This window comes from Arachis ipaensis, chromosome B03, assembly GCF_000816755.2.
Source record: "Arachis ipaensis cultivar K30076 chromosome B03, Araip1.1, whole genome shotgun sequence".
Taxonomy (NCBI): Eukaryota; Viridiplantae; Streptophyta; class Magnoliopsida; order Fabales; family Fabaceae; genus Arachis; species Arachis ipaensis.
This window is the reverse complement of record NC_029787.2, coordinates 86,886,561-86,899,171: the sequence shown is the minus strand read 5'-3', so window position 1 is coordinate 86,899,171 and position 12,611 is coordinate 86,886,561. Positions and strand designations below refer to the sequence as shown.

Below are 12,611 nucleotides of genomic sequence, written 5' to 3'. Positions count from 1 at the left end.
AAACTTTTTGTTTCATCTTATCTTAGTTTTAAAATTTCAAAAATCATATCTTTTTCAAAATCTTATCTTATCTTATTCCAAATTCAAAATTTAATATTCAAATTTCAAATTTCAAAATTAAATTTTCAAAATTTAATTTTCAAACTTAAAAATCAAATGTTTTCAAAATTTAAATCTCTTTCAAATCCTTATCTTATATTGTTGACTTTTTCAAAATTCAAAATTCAAAATTTCAAATTTCAAAATTCGAATTTCAAATTTCAAAACTTCCTAACTACTTTCTCTCTCTTCATTTTTCGAAAATCCTCACCCACATCTTTTTAATTAATTAATTTAGTTTTCAATTTTCTTTTATTTCTTTTTCTTCTAATTTTCGAAATTATACTCAATTTTTCATTTATTTTATTTTAATTTCAATTTTCAAAAAAAAAAAAAAATTTAATTTGCAATCCGCATCATCTCCCTTTTTCCATCATGGACATAAGTGGAAATGAACAGTCCAGAAGGACTCTGGGGTCATATGCTAACCCCACTACTGCTTCATATGGGAGTAGTATCTGTATACCCTCCATCGGAGTCAGTAGCTTTGAGTTGAATCCTCACCTTATTATCATGTTACATCAGAGTTGCCAGTATTCCGGTCTTCCACAGGAAGAACCTACAGAGTTTCTGGCACAGTTTTTACAAATTGCTGACACAGTACACGATAAGGAAGTAGATCAGGATGTCTACAGATTATTACTGTTTCCATTTGCTGTAAAAGATCAAGCTAAGAGGTGGTTAAATAACCAACCTAAAGCTAGCATAAGGACATGGAAATAGCTGACAGAAAAATTCCTGAATCAATACTTCCCTCCAAAACGGATGACACAGCTAAGGCTGGACATCCAAGACTTTAAACAAGGAGATAATGAATCTCTTTATGATGCCTGGGAGAGATACAGAGAGGTGCTAAGAAAATGCCCCTCTGAAATATTTTCAGAATGGGTGCAGTTAGACATCTTCTATTATGGGCTTACAGAGAAAGCTCAGATTTCTCTAGACCACTCAGCTGGTGGATCTATACATATGAGAAAAATAATTGAAGAAGCTCAATAGCTCATTGATATAGTTGCCAGAAATCAGCATCTGTACCTAAGCAGTGAATCTTCCATGAAAGAAGAGGCTAAAACAGTAACTGCTGAACTCAGTCCTGCAGAACAAATTATAGAATTCAATCAGCAATTAGACTTTCTAACAAAACAGCTGGCCGAATTCAAGGAGATGCTACAAGACACAAGAATGGCTAATCTCAATATGGAAGTACAGTTGAAGCAAACAGAATAGCAGTTATTAAAACAAATAACAGAAGAGTGCCAAGCAGTTCAATTAAGAAGTGGGAAAACATTAAATACCTCACTTCAAGGTAGCAGAAAGCCAAGAAATGAACAACCGGCTATCCAAAATCCCTCTGAGGACAGTAAGAGCCCAGAGAGGAATAACTCTGGTGTTCAAACACCAGAAACAGGCAAGGAGTTGGCGTCAAACGCCCAATGGAAGCTCAGTTCTGGCGTTTAAACGCCAGGAACAAGTAAGGAGTTGGCATCCAACGCCACTCCAGCTTCCAACCCTGGCTTTCAAATGCTAGTGAGGAATCAGACACCTGCAAGTGCTGATAATAAATCCCTCAAGAAGGCTTCTCAACCTACCTCTGTAGGAAATAAATCTGCAGCAACTAAGATTGAGGAATACAAAGCCAAGATGCCTTATCCTCAAAAACTCCGCAAAGAGGAGCAAGATAAGCAATTCGCCCGCTTTGCAAGGATGATGCTAAGCCAGTGGTTCAACGACAGAGGCGGCTAAATCCCGCCATGAAGGAGGTGGTGCAGAAAGAGGTCACTAAATTACTAGAGGCTGGGATTATCTATCCTATTTCTGATAGCCCCTGGGTGAGCCCTGTCCATGTTGTCCCTAAGAAGGGAGGAATGACAGTGGTTCATAATAAAAAGAATGAACTGGTTCCTACAAGAACAGTTACAGGGTGGCGTATGTGTATTGACTAGAGAAGGCTCAATACAGCCACCAGGAAGGATCATTTTCCTTTACCATTCATAAACCAGATGCTAGAGAGACTAGCAGGTCATGAATATTACTGCTTTTTGGATGGCTATTCAGGTTACAACCAAATTGCAGTAGATCCTCAGGACCAAGAGAAAACAGCATTCACATGTCCTTCTGGAGTGTTTGCCTACAGAAGGATGCCTTTTGGTCTGTGTAATGCACCTGCAACCTTTCAGAGGTGCATGCTCTCTATCTTCTCTGATATGGTAGAGAAGTTTCTAGAAGTCTTCATGGATGACTTTTCAGTAATTGGAGACTCATTCAACTCCTGCCTTAACCATTTAGCACTTGTTCTGAAAAGATGCCAAGAGACCAACCTAGTTTTAAACTGGGAAAAATGTCACTTTATGGTGACTGAAGGGATTGTCCTTGGGCATAGAATTTTAAACAAGAGAATAGAGGTGGATCAAGCTAAAGTGGAAGTTTAAATGATGCCCAGAAAAATTACACAACCACAGAAAAAGAATTACTTGCAGTGGTTTATGCCATTGACAAGTTTAGATCCAACTTAGTAGGATCAAAAGTGATTGTGTACACTGACCATGCTGCTCTTAAATATCTACTCACAAAGCAGGATTCAAAGCCCAGGCTCATAAGATGGGTGTTGCTTCTGCAAGAGTTTGATATAGAAATAAGAGATAGAAAAGGGACAGAGAATCAAGTAGCTGATCACCTGTCCCGGACAGAACTAGTAGCAGGAGCATCCCTCCCTCCTACTGAGATCTATGAAACCTTTCCGGATGAGAAATTGTTTGCTATTCAGGAAGCTCTGTGGTTTGCAGACATTGTAAACTATAAGACACAAGGTTCTCCTTCTGTAACCATGGAGAGGAAGCATGAAAAGCTTCTCTCACTGCATAGTCAACCAAAGCCCCCACAGCCAAACTCTAAGTTTGGTGTTGGGAGGCCACAACCAAACTCTAAGTTTGGTGTTGAACCCCCACATTCAAACTCTAAGTTTGGTGTTGGGAGATCCCAACCTTGCTCTGATTATCTGTGAGGCTCTATGAGAGCTCACTGTCATGCTATTGACATTAAAGAAGCGCTTGTTGGGAGGCAACCCAATGTTATTTAATTATATCTATTTATTTTCCATGGCTATTTTATGGTTTCTTTAGGTTGATGATCATGTGAAGTCACAAAAACAAATGGAAAATCAAAAACAGAATGAAAAACAGCATGAAAAATAGCACACCCTGGAGGAAGATCATTCTGGCGTTTAAACGCCAGAAACAAGCATCTGTCTGGCGTTTAACGCCAAAAACAAGCACCAAGATGGCGTTTAACGCCAGAAACAAGCATCAGTCTGGCGTTAAACGCCAGAAACAGGCTACATTTGGGCGTTTAACGCCAGAAACATGCAGCAGTCTGGCGTTAAACGCCAGGATTGCACAGTAAGGGCATTTTGTACGCTTAATTGGAGCAGGGATGCTAAATCCTTGACCCCACTGGATCTGTGGACCCCACAGGATCCCCAACTACCCCACCGATTCACACACTTCCATCTCCTCCATCTTCTCCACTTCTTTCTTCTTTTGCTCGAGGATGAGCAAACCTTTTAAGTTTGGTGTGGTATTGCTTTTGTTTTTCCATAATTCAGTGGTAGAGCAATTGACTGCAGATCAAAGAGCTATGAGGAAAGAGCAACAAAGGCAAGAAAGAGACATAGAGGAGCTCAAGAGCACCATTGGTTCTTCAAGAAGAGGAAGACGCCATCCTCATTAAGGTGGACCCATTCCTTAATCTCCTTGTTCTTATTTTCTTGTTTTTCGTTTACTATACTTCATGTTTAATTATGTTTGTGTCTTTACTATATGATCACTAGTATCTAAGTGTCTATGTCTTAAAGATATGAATGTCCTATGAATCCATCACCTTTCTTAAATGAAAATTGTTTTCTGAAAAAGAAAAAGAAGTACATGAATTTCGAATTTTAAAATAGTTTAATTATTTTGATGTGGTGGCAATACTTTTTGTTTTCTGAATGAATGCTTGAACAGTGCATATGTCTTTTGAATTTGTTGTTTATGAATGTTAAAATTGTTGGCTCTTGAAAGAATGATGAAAAAGGAGAAATGTTATTTGATAATCTGAAAAATCATAAAAATGATTCTTGAAGCAATAAAAAGCAGTGAAGAACAAAGCTTGCAGAGAAAAAAAATACAAAAAAAAAAGAGAGCAAGAAAAAGAAAAAGCAAGAAGAAAAAGCCAAAAGCTCTTTAAACCAAAAGGCAAGAGCAAAAAGCCAATAGCCCTTAAAACCAAAAGGCAAGGGTAATAAAAAGGATCTAAGGCTTTGAGCATCAGTGGATAGGGGGGCCTAAAGGAATAAAATCCTAGCCTTAGCGGCTAAACCAAGCTGTCCCTAACCATGTGCTTGTGGCGTGAAGGTGTCAAGTGAAAACTTGAGACTGAGTGGTTAAAGTTGAGGTCCAAAGCAAAAAACAGAGTGTGCTTAAGAACCCTGGACACCTCTAATTGGGGACTTTAGAAAAGCTGAGTCACAATCTGAAAAGGTTCACCCAATTATGTGTCTGTGGCATGTATGTATCCGGTGGTAATACTGAAAAACAGAGTGCTTAGGGCCACGGCCAAGACTCATAAAGTAGCTGTGTTCAAGAATCAACATACTGAACTAGGAGAATCAATAACACTATCTAAATTCTGAGTTTCTATAGATGCCAATCATTCTGAACTTCAAAGGATAAAGTGAGATGCCAAAACTGTTCAGAAGCAAAAAGCTAATAGCCCCACTCATCTAATTAAGACTGATCTTTATAGATGTTTTTGGAATTCATTGTATATTCTCTTCTTTTTATCCTACTTTGTATTTAGTTGCTTGGGGACAAGCAACAATTTAAGTTTGGTGTTGTGATGAGCGGATAATTTATACGCTTTTTGGCATTGTTTTTACTTAGTTTTATGTATGATTTAGTTGGTTTTTAGTATATTTTTGTTAGTTTTTAATTAAAAATCACATTTCTGGACTTTACTATGAGTTTGTGTGTTTTTCTGTGATTTCAGGTATTTTCTGGCTGAAATTGAGGGAGCTGAGCAAAAATCTGATTCAGGCTGAAAAAGGACTGCTGATGCTGTTGGATTCTGACCTCCCTGCACTCAAAGTGAATTTTCTGGAGCTACAGAACTCCAAATGGCACGCTCTCAATTGCGTTGGAAAGTAGACATCCAGGGCGTTCCATAAATATATAATAGTCCATACTTTGCTCAAGGATAGACGACGTAAACTGGCGTTCAACGCCAGTTCCATGTTGCAGTCTGGCGTCCAGCGCCAGAAACAAGTTACAAGTTGGAGTTCAACGCCAGAAACAGGTTACAACCTGGCGTTGAATGCCCAAAACAGCCCAAGCTCGTGAGAAGCTTAAGTCTCAGCCCTAGCACACACCAAGTGGGCCCCAGAAGTGGATTTCTGCACTATCTATCATAGTTTACTCATTTTCTGTAAACCTAGGTTACTAGTTTAGTATTTAAACAACTTTTAGAGATTTATTTTGCTCCTCATGACATTTTTGGATCTGAAATTTGTACTCTTTGATGGCATGAGTCTCTAAAATCCATTGTTGGGGGTGAGGAGCTCTGCAACGTCTTGATGAATTAATGCAATTATCTCTGTTTTCCATTCAAACACGCTTGTTCCTATCTAAGATGTTCATTCGCGCTTCACTATGAAGAAGGTGATGATCCGTGACACTCATCACCTTCCTCAATCCATGAACGTGTACCTGACAACCACATCCATTCTACATTAGATTGAATGAGTATCTCTTAGATTTCTTAATCAGAATCTTCGTGGTATAAGCTAGAATTGATGGCGGCATTCATGAGAATCCAGTTACAAGATAACCATAGCTTGCTTCAAACCAACAATCTCCGTGGGATTCGACCCTTACTCACGTAAGGTATTACTTGGACGACCCAGTGCACTTGCTGGTTAGTTGTGCGGAATTACATAGTGTGAAGTAATTTTCGTGCACCACAAATCCACAGAACGAGACCTCGTAGATAAGGTAAGAAAAATAGCCCCTGTACGAGAACTCGCCTTGAAACAAAGGGTGAGCTTGAGATACAACTAAGATGTCGTGAAACGAGAATTCAAACAAGGAGTCCTGGTCCTACGATGTAACAACGTCGGTCTCCCAACTCCAAGAGAGGGAAAGATAACTCCAAATTGGAAAGGACCCTACTGAGTCAAGACTATAATCGGGAAAAAGGCTTCTAAGTTGGAATGGCTCAACAGTACTAAACTACTGAGGTCATGAAACACTGCCAATTTACGATTCTATTATTCATAATAATCGAGCTCCCAAGTGGGTTACTTAGGAAAGTTATTTCTCCTTTTTTCTTTTATTCGTATTACTTCCAACAAGTGGTAAAACGAAAACTTGGAAAAAACAAAATCGGGTACCGATTACCCTCGAAGCCAACAAAAAATGAATATGCAAAACAACAAAATAAATTAATAAAAAAGGGCAACCATGAGGCCCAAAATTTTTCATAACAGCACTGATGAGCGGATATTTTATACGCTTTTTGCCATCATTTTCATATAGTTTTTAGTATGTTTTGTTTAAATTTTATTAAGTTTTCATAGGTTTTATTGCAAAATTCACATTTTTAGATTCTACTTTGAGTTTGTGTATTTTTATGCAATTTCAGGCATTTTCTGGTTGAAATTGAGAAGCTGGAGCAAAAGTTTGATTCAAAGATAGAGAAAGCATTACAGATGCTGTTCGGATCTAACCTCCTTGCATTCGAAAGACCTTTTCTGGAGCTACAGAAGTCCAAATGGAGAGTTCTCAATGGCTATTGAAATCTAACATCCAGATCTTTCCAGCAATGTATAATAGGTCATACCTTTCTTCAGAATTGAAGGCCCAAAACTGGCGTTCAACGCCAGCCTCCTGTCCTATTCTGGCATCCAACATCCAAAGGAGAAGAGACCATCGTCCAATAACCATGAAGGACCCCTTAGCCAGCGTTCAACGCCCTAGAGGCCTCCTAACACGTGGATCTCAACCAAGCTCAGCCCAAACACTCACCAAGTAGGCCCTAGAAGTGGATTTTAGCACTAAAAAACTGTTTTACCCTTATGTAATCCTTAGTCATTAGTTTAGTATTTAAAGGACAAGGATCACCCTTGTTTGAAAAAATTTAGGCGATATTTTCAAATTCCACATTGTATTTTCTATTAGTATGAGTTTCTAAACCTCCTAGGTTGAGGGGAAGTGCTCTACTGAGTTTCATGCTTCCTTTATATTTGATTGCTTGTTTATGTTTGATTTTGTTGATAGTTGGTTATAGTTTTACAATTTTCCTTTACAATTTCTCATGCTTTACATTTATGCACACAAGGTGTTTGTGAAAATGCCAACTTTAGATTTTGAGTAGATTTTCCCTCCTTGGCTTGTGGTTTGAGTTCCTAGGATACTAGAGTCATAATGTACGACATTTAGTGGTAATTCTTGGGTAGTTACTTGACTCTTGTTTCCATTGACGCTAGCCTTTTATCAACTAGTTTGGTAAGTTGGTTAGGACTTATGGATTAAGGTCAATTATGCTTGCTTGACTTATTCCTTGATGGTTGGGGTTGACTAGGCGAGATTGACTCATGATAATTACCATAGTTGTAGTTATGGCAATGATAGGATTCCATGGATCCTCACTCCCAAGTCAAGGCTCTCTTATTGCATTTTCAATAGTTTGACCCTATTTACCTTTACTTGCTTTAATTACAATTTTGCTCATTGCTTAGTTCTTTTAATCTTTTGTTCTTTAATTACAAAACCCCTTTTGCCCTCTTCACAACCAAAAGAGTTAACATTTCATTTGCATTCCTAGGGAGAATGACCTGAGGTTTCATTACTCTCGGTTATTTGTTTTGTATTGAATTTATTATTTGATCTTGAGAATTCATTGTGGGTTTGGACTATGCTACCAACGAATTGATTCTTGTTTTGATCGATCGATTCTAAACCATGCAAGAATTCTCTTCATCAACATTCGAAGTGTGGATCCATCTTTGTTTTTGATGAATTTGGTACCCTCTTTGCTGGTATAGTTTCTTTTGTTTGCATCCTCACTATTTAGTAATACTTTGTGGTGTATGTTTATGCAATCATTCAAGTTTCATGAAGATGTCATGGAGTGCTCTGTCCTCCATGATGTTATAATTTGTAAAGTTTACATGTCTTTGCTGCGTTGTCTGCTTTTATCAAATAATCCAGGATGGTAGCCTTATTGAACTTGCCTTTTATATCAATTAATTTTTAGTTTCTTTGTCTTGAGTTAGGTTTATGAGTATGCGATACTTCTAAATATGGGCTCCCTTCAAGTAATAGCAATGAAAGATTGTGTACTTATATTTGAATATAATTGGTAATGTCTTAATTCCAAATTAATACATTATGGTTACATCACTATCATCATTTCATGGATAAAGTTATTTGAGTGGACTAAATCCAAACTTCTGCCTCTGTTAATATTTATTAGTAAAGGAGGGCAAGCTCTTCTGGAGTCATGCCCAGGTTGAACCCCAAGAACAGTAACGGAGGGCCATCAATGCCATTTGAACTCGAGGTTTGTCTGAAATTTACTACTTTCATTTAACATACTTACATACATAGTACTGATTACTGAATAGGATAAGGAGATACACCAAAACTGAATGGTTGGAGAAATTTCAGAATTATAGCTCAGTAGATCTTTATGGCCATAGTTTTTGAAAAGGTAAAAATAAGTTTCGTACTATAGTGGATGTTTGTGTACACAAAGTATACAGATAGGAGAACCTAACCATTTCTTGGCTCTTCAGCAGTGACTGTCTCTCCTAAGAGTTTTCTTTTGATTTCTTTTACGTTACTAAGGCATCCATTTGTGGTGACACTATAAACAAGTGGCTGTGAACTGCCATCCATTAAACTATTAGACAAATCACATACATGGAGCCTTCCCACTAAACTCTAAACAATTTATACCCCACTACAAAATAGATGGAAATCCTCTATTTCATATCCTATAATCTTCGAGGATTTCTTAGTTTACTTTTTAGAGCGATATTTAATAAATGTATTCATATTTTTCTCAAACATGTTAATATTTTAAGAATCTGGACCAATCTCCATCGACTCATATACCAAATCATGATTAGGTATATGTGTGCTAAATTGTTGTAACAGTTGAGTATACTTGTTATTGTTAAGCTGATGTTTTGACTATATTTTTTTTGTCCATTTAGATTTGGCTACAACTTGCTTATAGTTGGATGAGGTTTTCTGAAGAGATAAAGGCGATTCTTGGCACAATAGTGAAGCACAAATTCCTTTTGGTTTCAAATGAAAAAACTAGGTTTTTTTTGTTCAAGTTCATCATGAGAAAAACATGTATTTTATTTGCTTATGTTTAATTTTTATTTGACTTGGTAACTTAGCAAGTATGTTAATTGGTACTTAGAACATCTTTCTATATAGATGCAATATATATTATTATCCTATTCTTTCTATATTGAATACATTGAATTTAAATATTTAAATATTATTAGTGTGTGCTATATATCCTTCAATTGTCATTAACAAAGGTAAAAAATATATTGCTTTAGATATAAAAAAAGAGAATCTAAGAAAAACTCAATAAGGTGTTGCTTTAGGTAGTAGAAAAAGACAACTGCAAATAAACTTAGATAAGTGTTGCTTTAGGTCTATGAAAAAGGTAACTTAAAAAAATTTGGATAAGTGTTGCTTTATGTATACGAAGAAGGTAATTTAAAAAAACCTGGACAAGTGTTGCTTTAAGTATAAGAAAATGCAACTTTAAAAAATCATGACAAGTGTTGCTTTATGTATTAGAAAATACAACTTGTAAAAAGTGTTGCCATAAAGTTTTGTTTAAAGCGTTGTGTTTGGGTTCCCTTTGATACACAAGTGTTGCCTTAGACCAAAGGTAACGGCCATATAGCCAACCCCCCAAAAAGCGTTGCGTTTTGTCAGAAAGTATTGCCTTTGATCAAAGGCAACACTTTTTCTTATTATAGGCAACATTTTTAAAGGGTTGCCTCAGCCCGAATTTGTTGTAGTGAACTGATCAAGAGGTGTCCTCCTGACATACTCTCAGAATGGTCAATCCTAGGTATCTTCTATGATAGACTGTCTGAGATGTCCAAAATATCATTGGACAGTTCTGCAAGTGGATCACTCCACTTGAAGAAAATGCCTGAAGAGGCAAGAGAATTTATTGAGATGGTTGCAAACAACCAATTCATGTACACTTCTGAGAGAAATCCTGTGAATAATAGGGTAACTCAGAAGAAAGGAGTTCTTGAAGTTGACACTCTAAATGCCATATTGGCTCAGAACAAGATCTTAACCCAACAGGTCAATATGATCTCTCAACATTTGACTGGAATTCAAGCTGCAACTGGCAGCAATCAAGAAGCTTCCTCTGAAGGAGAAGCTTATAATCCTCATTAACCCACCATGGAGGAGGTGAATTACATGGGAGAATCCTATGGAAACAGCTACAATCCCTCATGGAGGAATCATCCTAACCTCTCATGGAAGGATCAACAGAAGCCTCAGCAAGGCTTCAATAACAATCAAGGTGGAAGGAACCAAAATAGGTTCAACAACAGGCCACTATTACCATCTTCTCAAGGGAATATGGAGACTCATATGCAGAGCCTTTCTGACTTAGTGACTATAGTCTCCAGCCTCTCTAAGACCACTCATAGTTTCATAACTAAAATAAGATCCTCCATTAGAAATTTGGAGGTACAAGTTGGTCAATTAAGCAAGAGAATCCCTGAGACTCCTCCTAACACTCTTCCTAGTAACACTGAAGTAAACTGAAGAGACGAGTGCAAGGCCATTACCACTGAGGATGAGGCCGAATCTGGAGAAACTCGGATGGCATTGAACGCCAGTGAGGAAGCCCTCCCTTGGCGTTCAACGCCCAACTCGGAAGGAAAGCTGGCGTTGAACGCCGGCCAGGTAGCACTGGCTGGGCATTCAACATCCAACTTGGCAAGGAAACTGGCGTTGAATGCCAGTGAAGGGATGCAGGATGGGCGTTCAATGCCCAAAGAACCACCAGAACTGGCGTTAAATGCCAGTAATGACAGACCTACTGAATGTTCAGCATCCACTGAAGAAATTCCTATCCACGAATTAAAGGAAGCCAAGGCTTATATAGAGACTATAGAGGTTCCCTTGCATGCACTCCTACAATGCATGAGTTCTGATGAATACTGACAAGTGAGAATTTGCACCGATTTGGATTTCTCTACTAAAAATAGAATTTGTCCATTGCAAGTATAGACCAAACCGACAACTAACTCCCACAATCAAATTTACTAAATTAAAAGATAAGTCATAATACAAAACAAATATTATAAATCGAGAGTATTGAACTCCCGGGTCGTCTTCCCTAAGAGTTGCAATGAAATGTCATATTATTGGCTATGGGGAAATGGGGGTTGGATGGTGGCAATTGGCAAGAAATGTAAATTGCATGGAATTAAATAAACATGCAAGAAATTAAATGAAAAGCAATTAAAGCGATAAAAAGGGAATTAAATAATAGAAAGGACTCTTGGCAAGAAGTGGGTAATTAAGGATTCCTATCCTAGTTGTGGACCACAAACATGGTAATTGTGTGTGAATTAATCCCAATTAGTCAACCCTACATCGAGGATAAGTCAAAAGGGCATAATTGATTCCAATCCCTAAGTCCTAGTCAACACTAGTGGATCACTTAGAGTCAAGGGAAACCAAACCAATTAACAATCCTCACACAATGCGGAATGGACATCCACAACTCAATTTCACCCAATCACCCAATTTTCCAACCAAGAATGAGAAAAACTAAGTAAAAACCCAACCAAGTATTTTGTCAAACACTTGATGGGTATGAAAAGAAAGCATGATAAAAGAGCAAGAATTAATAAATGCTATAACTACCAAGCAAGGAAAGTAAAGATAGCAACTCAACAAAGCAATAAATGACAAGAAAACATAAATTGCATTAAATGTAAATTAAAATAACAAGAGTGTGCTTAAACATAAAAAAGCAAGGAAAATGAGAAATTAACAAGATAACATACGGAAATTAAGACAATAAAACAAAGAAAGGTAGAAGAAACTAGAAGAAAACAAGGATTAAACATAGAAATTACAAGAAATTAAACTAAGAAACCCTACTTCTAGAGAGAAGGGGGAGCTTCTCTCTCTAAAAAACAACCTACATAATGCTAAACTAACCTTAATTTTTCCCCCTCACATGGAGTGAGGCCTTCTTTGATATAGGCAAAATCAGCTTCAGAAAGTCCAAAAACTGGGCCCTGGAGGCCCATATATCACCCCAGCGATTTTCATTAAGTGAGTCACATGCTGGGATGTGTGCGTATGCACACATGCTGATTTTCTTCTTGTGCGTGCGCACAGGATGTTGTGCACACGCACACATGGCTTTGTGGTACTTGTGCGTACGCACAGGGGGTTGTG

The 12,611-nt window shown here is 37.6% G+C and overlaps 1 long non-coding RNA gene across 1 annotated transcript; it reads left to right on the top strand.

The window, feature by feature from the left end:
• LOC110269746 lies at nucleotides 8,108-9,607 on the top strand. The gene is made up of 4 exons (XR_002358509.1): nucleotides 8,108-8,170; nucleotides 8,408-8,493; nucleotides 8,608-8,694; nucleotides 9,353-9,607. It is a non-coding gene; the product is annotated as an uncharacterized LOC110269746 (long non-coding RNA).